Source organism: Lactuca virosa, chromosome 9, assembly GCF_052849685.1.
Source record: "Lactuca virosa cultivar CGN04683 chromosome 9, Lactuca_virosa_CGN04683_v6, whole genome shotgun sequence".
Lineage (NCBI taxonomy): Eukaryota > Viridiplantae > Streptophyta > Magnoliopsida > Asterales > Asteraceae > Lactuca > Lactuca virosa.
In genome coordinates, this window is record NC_136434.1 from 31,847,095 (window position 1) to 31,855,960 (window position 8,866).

Consider the following 8,866-nt stretch of genomic DNA (forward strand, 5'->3'; position numbering starts at 1 on the left):
TGACCAGAACCTTAAGGTCAACGAAAGTCAACGGTCAAACTTTGACCCGACTCGTCGAGTGCACAAGGGCGACTCGGCGAGTCCACGCGGGTCCTCTGAATCCTTTCAGCCTCTCTTGGCTCGTCGAGTCATCCTTCCACTCGACGGGTTACACCTATCACGAATCGCGGGGCAACCCCGACTCGACTCGTCGAGTCCACTTATGGACTCGGCGAGTTGCTCCCATAACAACTCTCAAATGACCTTCTGAGGTCAGATCTGTTTCTCTAAACTATAGATCTGGCCTTCAAGTGCTCAAAGGTCACGTAAAGGTGCAACCTTTACGTGCATGCAACCCACATCAAGTCATAAATGGAGAAATAACTCTAAAAATGGCAACCTAGTCTCCAATCCTCCATGAACAAGCATAAAGCAGAACGGGGAAGGTTCTCTGGACCTCTATGGGTCCAGATCTGAGGTCTAACCCAGCAACGGACCATAACCTCAACCTTTCAAGCCTAAAAAGGTTTATAGAAAACCCTAAATCATAGATCTTAACCCAAAACAGAAGGGAAGTTCGATTTGATACCTCAATAGTGTAGATCTGAACTTGAAAACCCTGGATCCACAGCTCCCTTGACCTCCCATTGTTGGAAACTACTTCTCTTTTGCTAAAACACACAAGAAATGGTGAATTAGCCTTCCTCTTGCACCACAAACGTTCTCTTTCTCTCTCTAGGGTTTCTCAGTGGTGAAGTGGCCGCAATGGAGGCTATAAAGGCCTTTAAATGGGGCACAGGCCCCAAGAATTAGGGTTTCACTTAACAGCGCGGACTCGCCGAGTCCATGCATCGACTCGTCGAGTCCTTCATTAAATCAGACCAGAAATGCGTGATCCCACTCGGCGAGTCTGAGCGCCTACTCGCCGAGTCCCTCTCTAAAGTTCAATATAAATACTTAAAATAAGATACCTGGGAATCCGGATGTTACATAGCAACTCTTGTTTAGCTAGATGAAGCTTCTGACATATGGTTTAGTTTAATGACTATTGGATGTGTTAGTTGGTAATTTGCTTGTGTTCGATTTGTTACTACCTAGCATGTTAATATTTGTTTCTTTAGTTGCTTGAATTCATGTTCTGTGTAGTTAGTGAACATTAAACTGCATGAACTTGTTAACCTAGTGAATTAGTGAATACTAAATTGCTAGAGGTAGGATCGACCAAAATCTTAGATAGTAATTAATGTAAATAAATTTAGCTGTGCTAGAGAACATAAATTATGACCATAATGGTGTTTGCATAATAAATCTTACATAACATACCTATAATCTATAACTGGTTCTGTGTTTGATTGTGTGTGACCATGCATAGTTTTACATGAATTAGTCAAATATTAGTAAATTTGGACTTAAATTGCTAATAATATAATATTTGGTGACCAACTTGATAATCCATAATTGTTAGTTAACCATAAGGAAGAAGTGGATTCAAACTAAACAGGAGTGTTTTTAGTAATTGATTGAATTTGAGTAAAGTTCGTCTGATCTTGTAAAATCAGATAAAACCCTTTTAAGCTGTTATTAATTAGGTTAATTTAGTAGTAAGTAGATTAATTAGTTAACACTGTTCCCTGTGATCAACACCCAACTTACCCAACTATTCTATAATTCGACTAGGTACACTGCCTAGGTGCATTTTAGTTAGTTAAGTTAGTTAGGTTATAAATTATAAAATTAGTGGGTACTTTTGTGCACATCAAGTTTTTGGCGCCGTTGCCGGGGAGCGGCTTAGTAATTGCTGATTTATTTGCTTTAAATTAATCGATCCTTTTTGTGGGGTAAAACCTGCAAAGAGTTATTTTTTTAGTTTCATTTTTTTCAGTATTACAGAACTCACGAAGCGAGCCTTACAGACTCACGACGTGAATATTGTGATCCTAGTTTTCTTTGTTTTTAGTTTGCTTTTCTATTTTGGTTCAGTTTTACATTTTTATTTTGTTTATTTTTCAGGAGTACATGACCAGAGGGTCCAATACACCTTTGGTGCCACCACTTGAAGATCCAGAGTCAGCCCTTCACAAAAAGAAAGATAAGAACGTAAAGGAGGATCAAACACCAAAGAAGACACCCTTACAGGAACTCAAGTCAGTGTTATCAAAGAAGTCGGGGAAGAAAACGGGAGAGTCCAGTTCATCTTCAAAGGACAAGAGCAAAGTTGAGAGCATACATCAAATACCTTTCCCAACCGAATCCGAGTACGACTCCGAGACTGAGTTTGGACTTTATACGAGTGAACCCAAGAACGAGCCAAGAAACGAGATGGCAAACATTGAAGAAATGTCAATGGGAGCTTACAAGAAGCGAATTCTTGAAGATGTTGGTCCAGGTTTAGTACAACCAGCGATACCTGCCACTGCCACATTCGAGCTTAAGGGACATATCCTCACTGCACTAAAGGATATTCCATTTTATGGGAAGGATCATGAGGATGCATTTAAGCATCTAGATGAAGTCAACGACATTGCTGACTATTTCAATGTCCCGAATGTTAACAAAGACACCATCTTACTAAGGATGCTACCAGTCACTTTCAAAGGAGCTGCAAAAGACTGGTTGAAAGCACTTCTTCCTGGTACAATTACTACTTGGGCTCAAATGAGTGAGCAATTTCTAGATCAGTTTTGCCCACCTTCCAAGATAGCTAAACTCAAGAAGGCAATAGCCAACTTTGAGCAACAACCGGGGGAGTCATTATATGAAGCTTGGGAGCGCTAGAAGGGGTTATTAAGGAATTGTCCTCAACATGACGTAAACATCCAACAAGAGATGTCTATTTTCTATGATGGAGTCAATGTTATGACAAGACAACTCCTTGACTCTCAAGGGCCATTGACAAAGAAGAATCCAAGGGAGGTCAAGGAGTTAATTGAAGAATTCGCAAGACACTCTAGAGAGTACCACAACCCAAGACAAGATGGAGTAAAAGGCAGTGGGGGTGTACAATCTGAAGAGATAGCTGCTATGATGGCGATGCTGAATACTATGGACCGGAGATTGACCCAAATGGACCAATCAATTCATGCAATAAGGGTTGGATGTGAAAGGTGTAGTGGGCCACACTTGACTAAGGATTGCCATTTGGATGAACATGGGAACAAGAAGGCTCAAGTTTGCTACTCAAGTGGGGACAAGTATGATGAAGACTGGAGAAAACCAAAGAAAGAGTGGCTGCCTTACGATGAGTACAAGAGGCAAAAAGAAGAAAAATATAAGCAGACAGGGCGAGGCTTCTATAAAAAAGAGCAACCACCAGCTGAAAAGAAAGTAGACTTGGAAAACATGTTGACCCGATTTATGGAAGCATCCGCGAGAAGACATGATGATATTGATGCAATGCTAAAGGAACACATGAACATGATGAAAGAATAGCACAAAATGATGATTGACCAGCAAGCTTCATTAAAGAATCATCAAGCATCAATCAATAATCTAGAAGTCCAAGTCGGTCAACTCACTACTTTGGTGACTAATAAATTATCTTCACAACTTCCCAAAAAGAAAGCTCAACCCCATGTTATGGCTATTGATACTGAAGAAGACGCAATCTCTGAATTTTTGGAGGCATTAGAAGTGGAACCAACGCAGCCCGATCCAAAGCCGAAGAAGTCGAAACTAGAAAATGAAGAATATGCTGGAATACTCAGTTCACGTCGTGAGCCCGCTATGCTCACCTCGTGGACCCGGTCTGAACAGAAAAATTCCATATCTGCTCCAGCTTATAATCCGCCTTTGTCCCGTCCCGAGCTAGTCTTAGTCCACTGGAAAGGGAACATCTGGAGTTTATTCAATAAATAAAGGTTATTCCTATCAATACTCCTTTTGTTGATTCACTTTCAAAAATTCCAGAATACGCGAAGTTCCTACAAGATTTAATAGATACTCGACATGAGTTAAAGAAAAATTCTAAGGTCATTCTTAGTGAACAAAGCTCAAGAGCTGTATTGGGAGAGTTACCTAAGAAGATGAGTGATCCCGGACGCCTCACTCTTCCATGTGAGTTTGGTAACAATTTGAAGACTTATGCTTTAGCCGATTCCGGGGCTAGCATAAATTTGATGCCTTTTTCGTTCTACCAAAAGCTAAATATTCAGAAAATGAAGGCAACAAAAATGACCATCCACATGGCCAATCGTTCGGTGACGCATCCAAGAGGAATTATAGAAGACATCCTTGTTAAAATTGGGAAGTTTTTTTTCCCAGTTGATTTTGTAATTATGGATATGAAAGAGGATGCAAATATCCCAATCATTCTTGGTCGCCCTTTACTAAATACTGTTGGCGCTCTAGTTGATGTTCGTGAATCTAAGCTTACATTGAGGGTTGGTGATGATAAGGAAGATTTTGGAATACAAGATGGATTTCAAGGATATGATGTTAAAGGTGAAGTGTTCAACATTGATGAAGATGATGATGAGCTTGCAGAATTAGAGAAGCTTATGGAAGAAGAAATCAAAACAATTCAACAAGCCAAACGCACCAAACCAAGAGCATCTGTTCCGTTTTTCGTTGAATTCATTGCCTATACAAAACCAACATCTTTGATAAGTGAGGAAAGTGATGAAATGTCGAGTGATGAAGAAGAAGTTATATCAAAGGTGACTAGTCCAGTGGTGAAGGAAGAAAAGGATACTATGGAGCTTAAATGTGAAGACAATTTAGAGACTAAAGGGATAAAACGCAAGCTCGATGGAGACGAAGTCAAGGCTAAAAAGGAGAATTCTAAAAAGGCGTATATTCGTCGAGGTCAAGTTTACAAGAGACGTTTCAAGGAGCAAAAGATTCAGGTGGTGGACTCTTCTGATGATTCAACGTAGGAGGCACGGAGTCCAGCTCAAGACTCCTCAAAAAGAAGCGCTTCTTGGGAGGCAACCCGAGTTTGATTTGCGTTTTTCTTTTTCTTTTTAGTTTTTGCATTTTTAGTTTTAGGGAAATCGATCATATCATCCAAATCACTTTATACATAACATAACACTGAGTGTGGGGTCCCTAAAAATTAAGTGGTAATAATTAAAAATTCTAGTTAATAGACAAATTTGGAGTTTATAATTAATGATCAGACAGTATTCACGACGTGAATCATTATGATTCACGACGTGAGTCCAGGTTGAAACGGACAATATTAGTCTATCCCACTCCATGTTGCAGTCCTATATAATTAAATGGCCCAATTCTATAGCCCAGATCGGACTCACGACGTGAACAGGTAACAATTCACGACGTGAATTTGAACAATACGGGACCACAGCTTAAAGACAGAACCCATTTGACCTAGTTCATTTCTTTATCTCCCACGAAGTGAACGTGTTCCCTCTGGTCCCCATTTTCGCAATTGCGGCTGACATTCCTCCTATTTTCTTCCTGTGCTTACGTGATTCACCATTTTAGGTAATTTGACCATCCTTTTATTGTTTATTGCTAATTTATTTACTAGATTTAGGGGTTAGGGTTTGCATTCCACTTGATATTAAAAATCGATACCCTAAACTTGTGAATTTCTTGCTGCATGTGTTTGTAATGAGTTTGAAATCGCCCTAGGAGTAAACCCCATTGACATTGTTGGCCCGATTTGATTTCTGCCTTGACCGATTCTGACTTCGATTACGAACTCACGACGTGAATTCGTAGGAACTCACGACGTGAATCCAGAGCACTTGCAGTTTCAGATTTTGTTTAATACTAATCTTTTGGGATGTTTTTGTTGGTTTTCTCTTATGTTTATTTTTTCAGAAATGGCTCCCAGAAGAGAAGTTCCGACAGGGGTGGCACGTTTGCACCCATTTTATGCTTTTCCAACCACCTTGCCACGAGACATTTTCACACGTTGCAACAATAGGCTAGGGTGGTTGTACAACAGGGAATTTGCTGTTGCCCCTATAATTAATTGGGCAAGGTTGAGGGAGGTCGGAATCTTTGATAGGCTGTCTCCATTTCTCACAAAAATATTTTTGGGAATGGGTTTTCGTTCACTTGCAAGGGCTGGCTTAATCTATTCGGTATCCAAGAAAGGGTATATAAGGAATTGTGTGTGGAATTCTTTGCAACGGTGGTATTCCATGAGAATGTCCACGACCCTACATTCCCGCAAGCCTTAGTTTTTAGACTTGGGGGTGAATATCGGGAGTGCAGCTTGATTGAGTTTTCCTGGAGGATGGGGTTATACACGGCCCAGGAAGCTATGACTCCAGAATTTACTATGTTTTTGAGGGAGGCGACTGGAGACTATGAAAATGGGGCCTCGGGGATCGAATTGTGGAACAACATTGCATCCGGAATATTCAATTCCGGAGTATCACCCGAAAGCAGCATCAGATCCCCCATTCACCGTTTGATACACCGATTCATTACTTTCTCCATCAATCATAAACGCCATGGGGATAAGGTCACGAAGCAAAATCTGTTCTTTTTATGGTGCATCTTACAGCCGGGCGTGTGTTGCAACATTCCTTATTTTCTGGCCTGCTACTTAGCGGATTCTGCTACAAGTTCCCGCCCCGGAAGCCCTATCTGTGGGGGCCATTTCATCACTCGACTGGCCCGTTCTTATGGCTTAATCGTTCCCGCCATTACCCGCTCGTTGACTTGCATGGAGGGTAATGAGTTTACAATGGGATACTTGGAGACAATGAGGGTTGTTAGGAATTATGGGTCTCACTGGGGTGTTTTGGCATCAGATGATGAGGGTGGTGATCAGTCGGGTGAACAACCCGAGCAGCAGCCACAACCACGGCCAAGGCGAAGGAATGTGAGAGGGCGAGGTGAACGAGGACAACCGGTGTACCAACAAGCACCCATTAGCGGACCCAACTTTGGGGTGATATGGTCGGGTATTTCGATCAGCTTTCGTTAAGTGTCAATTGGATTGGAGGGACTGTAGAAAATCTAGTACAACATTTGCATGTGGAGCAACCTCCTCACCTGAGGTATCATTACCCAATTTGCCCCAGGTGGAGTGAGTATCGAGGTCAAGGGGGAAATGGAGCCGGTACAAGTGGAGCATGTGATGAAGAAGATGACGATTGATTTCCTATTTAGTTTTTATTTTAATTTTATTTGGTTTGGATTTTTGTGGTTTTGAACTTGTTATGGTTTGTAAGACTTTTAAACTATTATGTTACTTTTAGCTGTCTTTTGGTGGCTTTATTTCAGAATTGCTATGGAGTCTCGGAAAGGAAGGTCAAGAGTCATGTTCGTCTAGACGAGTGTCGTTAGAGTCTAAGAAGTTAAGAGTCAAGACCCACAATTTTAAATAAGTGTGGGGTGAGTCAAGAGAGAGGATAAGTGTAGAGAAGAGTCATAAAATCATATGCTAGCAACGTCTTAATAAATTAAGACATTTGTTTGAAGTTAAGAGGTGAAGACAGAACAGTTTTCTGTATGTCCAGTACTCACGTCGTGACTCCCTACAATTCACGTCGTGAGTCCAGTTTTCACGGGTTTCTACTTTCCACTTTTTCTCGATTTCACGACGTGGTCCTTCTTATGATTCACGACGTGAATCATGTAGATCACAAAGATGAAGCCCATTGATGCATTTTACCACATGGGTAACCACTTTTCTTCTTGGGATTGTTATGAAGATTATTTTGGCTCGGTTTCTTTACCATTTAATGTGACGTATGCTTTCCCACATTATTGTTCTTGCTTGGCGATCTCCACCACCTTTGTTGAAGTTTGGAGTCTCGATTCCATATTTTATTGATGCTTATTACATCTTTCGCGAGATCAACATCCACGTTCATATTTTGAAGAAGTTCCACATTCGAGATGCGTATTTTGTCCACACTTATGGAGTTCGATCACGCCACTATCCCAGGGGAGTCTGTTCCTTTTTCTCCCCTTTTATTGCTTTTAATTTAGTTTATGCATACAATGAGGGCATTCTATGTAATAAGTGTGGGGTAGGAGGTCGAAAAAGTAAATTAGTAAATTGCTAGAAATCTTAGGGAATTTAAAATTTTTCATGGGTTTGAAATAATAATCTAATATTAGTTCTAATAATAATAATTTGAACTTAAGTTGCTAGTGTTGCATTGGGATGATCTGATAAAGGCTCAAATGTTTAGTTGAGCCAATATACGTTATAGTGCATTTGTGGCCTCCCTTATTCTAGTGAAATCATGGGACAAAAACGCAACCTCGCTTAGTTTGAGGGATGCGATATGTTTAGCAGCCTAAACCTGAAATGTATCCAGGAAAATTAATATCCTTAACCAATAAGGGTTGAAGTAAAGCGCCCCTGCTTAAGCATGTAGGTTTTTGAGTGATATAAAAAAGTGAGTACATGTAAAAAAAAGAGAGAGAGAAATTACCAAAAAGTGCAAAATTGAAGAATTTTTGGATCATAAAAGTATCAAAGTATGAAGATCAAAGATCGAAAATTCTGAAGTTTCAAAAGTTGAAGATATCAAAATCAAACATAAAAGTTGGTGAATTCAAAGAAATCAAAGATCAAAATATCAAGAAGTGAAGAATTCAAGAGCTCCATATTCTGGTATCTTCTAAAAGTTGTAATTCTCTAGTTTATGTATGCTTTGGTAGCTTTACAAAAATACCTTGAGGTTAGAAAGTTTTCTGAGGATGGATTCGGAGGGTTGCATAAAATGAGCATTGTTCGAAAGAAGTGAGCGAGTGTTTATGAGGATTGTGAGTATTTAGAATTGAGGGGGGTTACTTAGGGAAATTTTAGACACAAATGCATGCGTTGAGGTCTTGGCATAATGGCTGAGTTTGAGTTGGATTGTTCTATGTAATGATGGTGATCAAGGTTTGAATTAATAATTAGATTTGCTTGAGGGCAAGCAAAGCACAAGTGTAGGGTATTTTGATA

At 40.2% G+C, this 8,866-nt stretch overlaps 1 non-coding gene across 1 annotated transcript; it reads right to left on the reverse strand.

The window, feature by feature from the left end:
- Positions 1–2,682: 2,682 nt before the first annotated feature.
- On the reverse strand, positions 2,683–2,789 carry LOC145141598 (small nucleolar RNA R71). Its single transcript, XR_013722792.1, has one exon. It is a non-coding gene; the product is annotated as a small nucleolar RNA R71 (small nucleolar RNA).
- Positions 2,790–8,866: the final 6,077 nt, after the last annotated feature.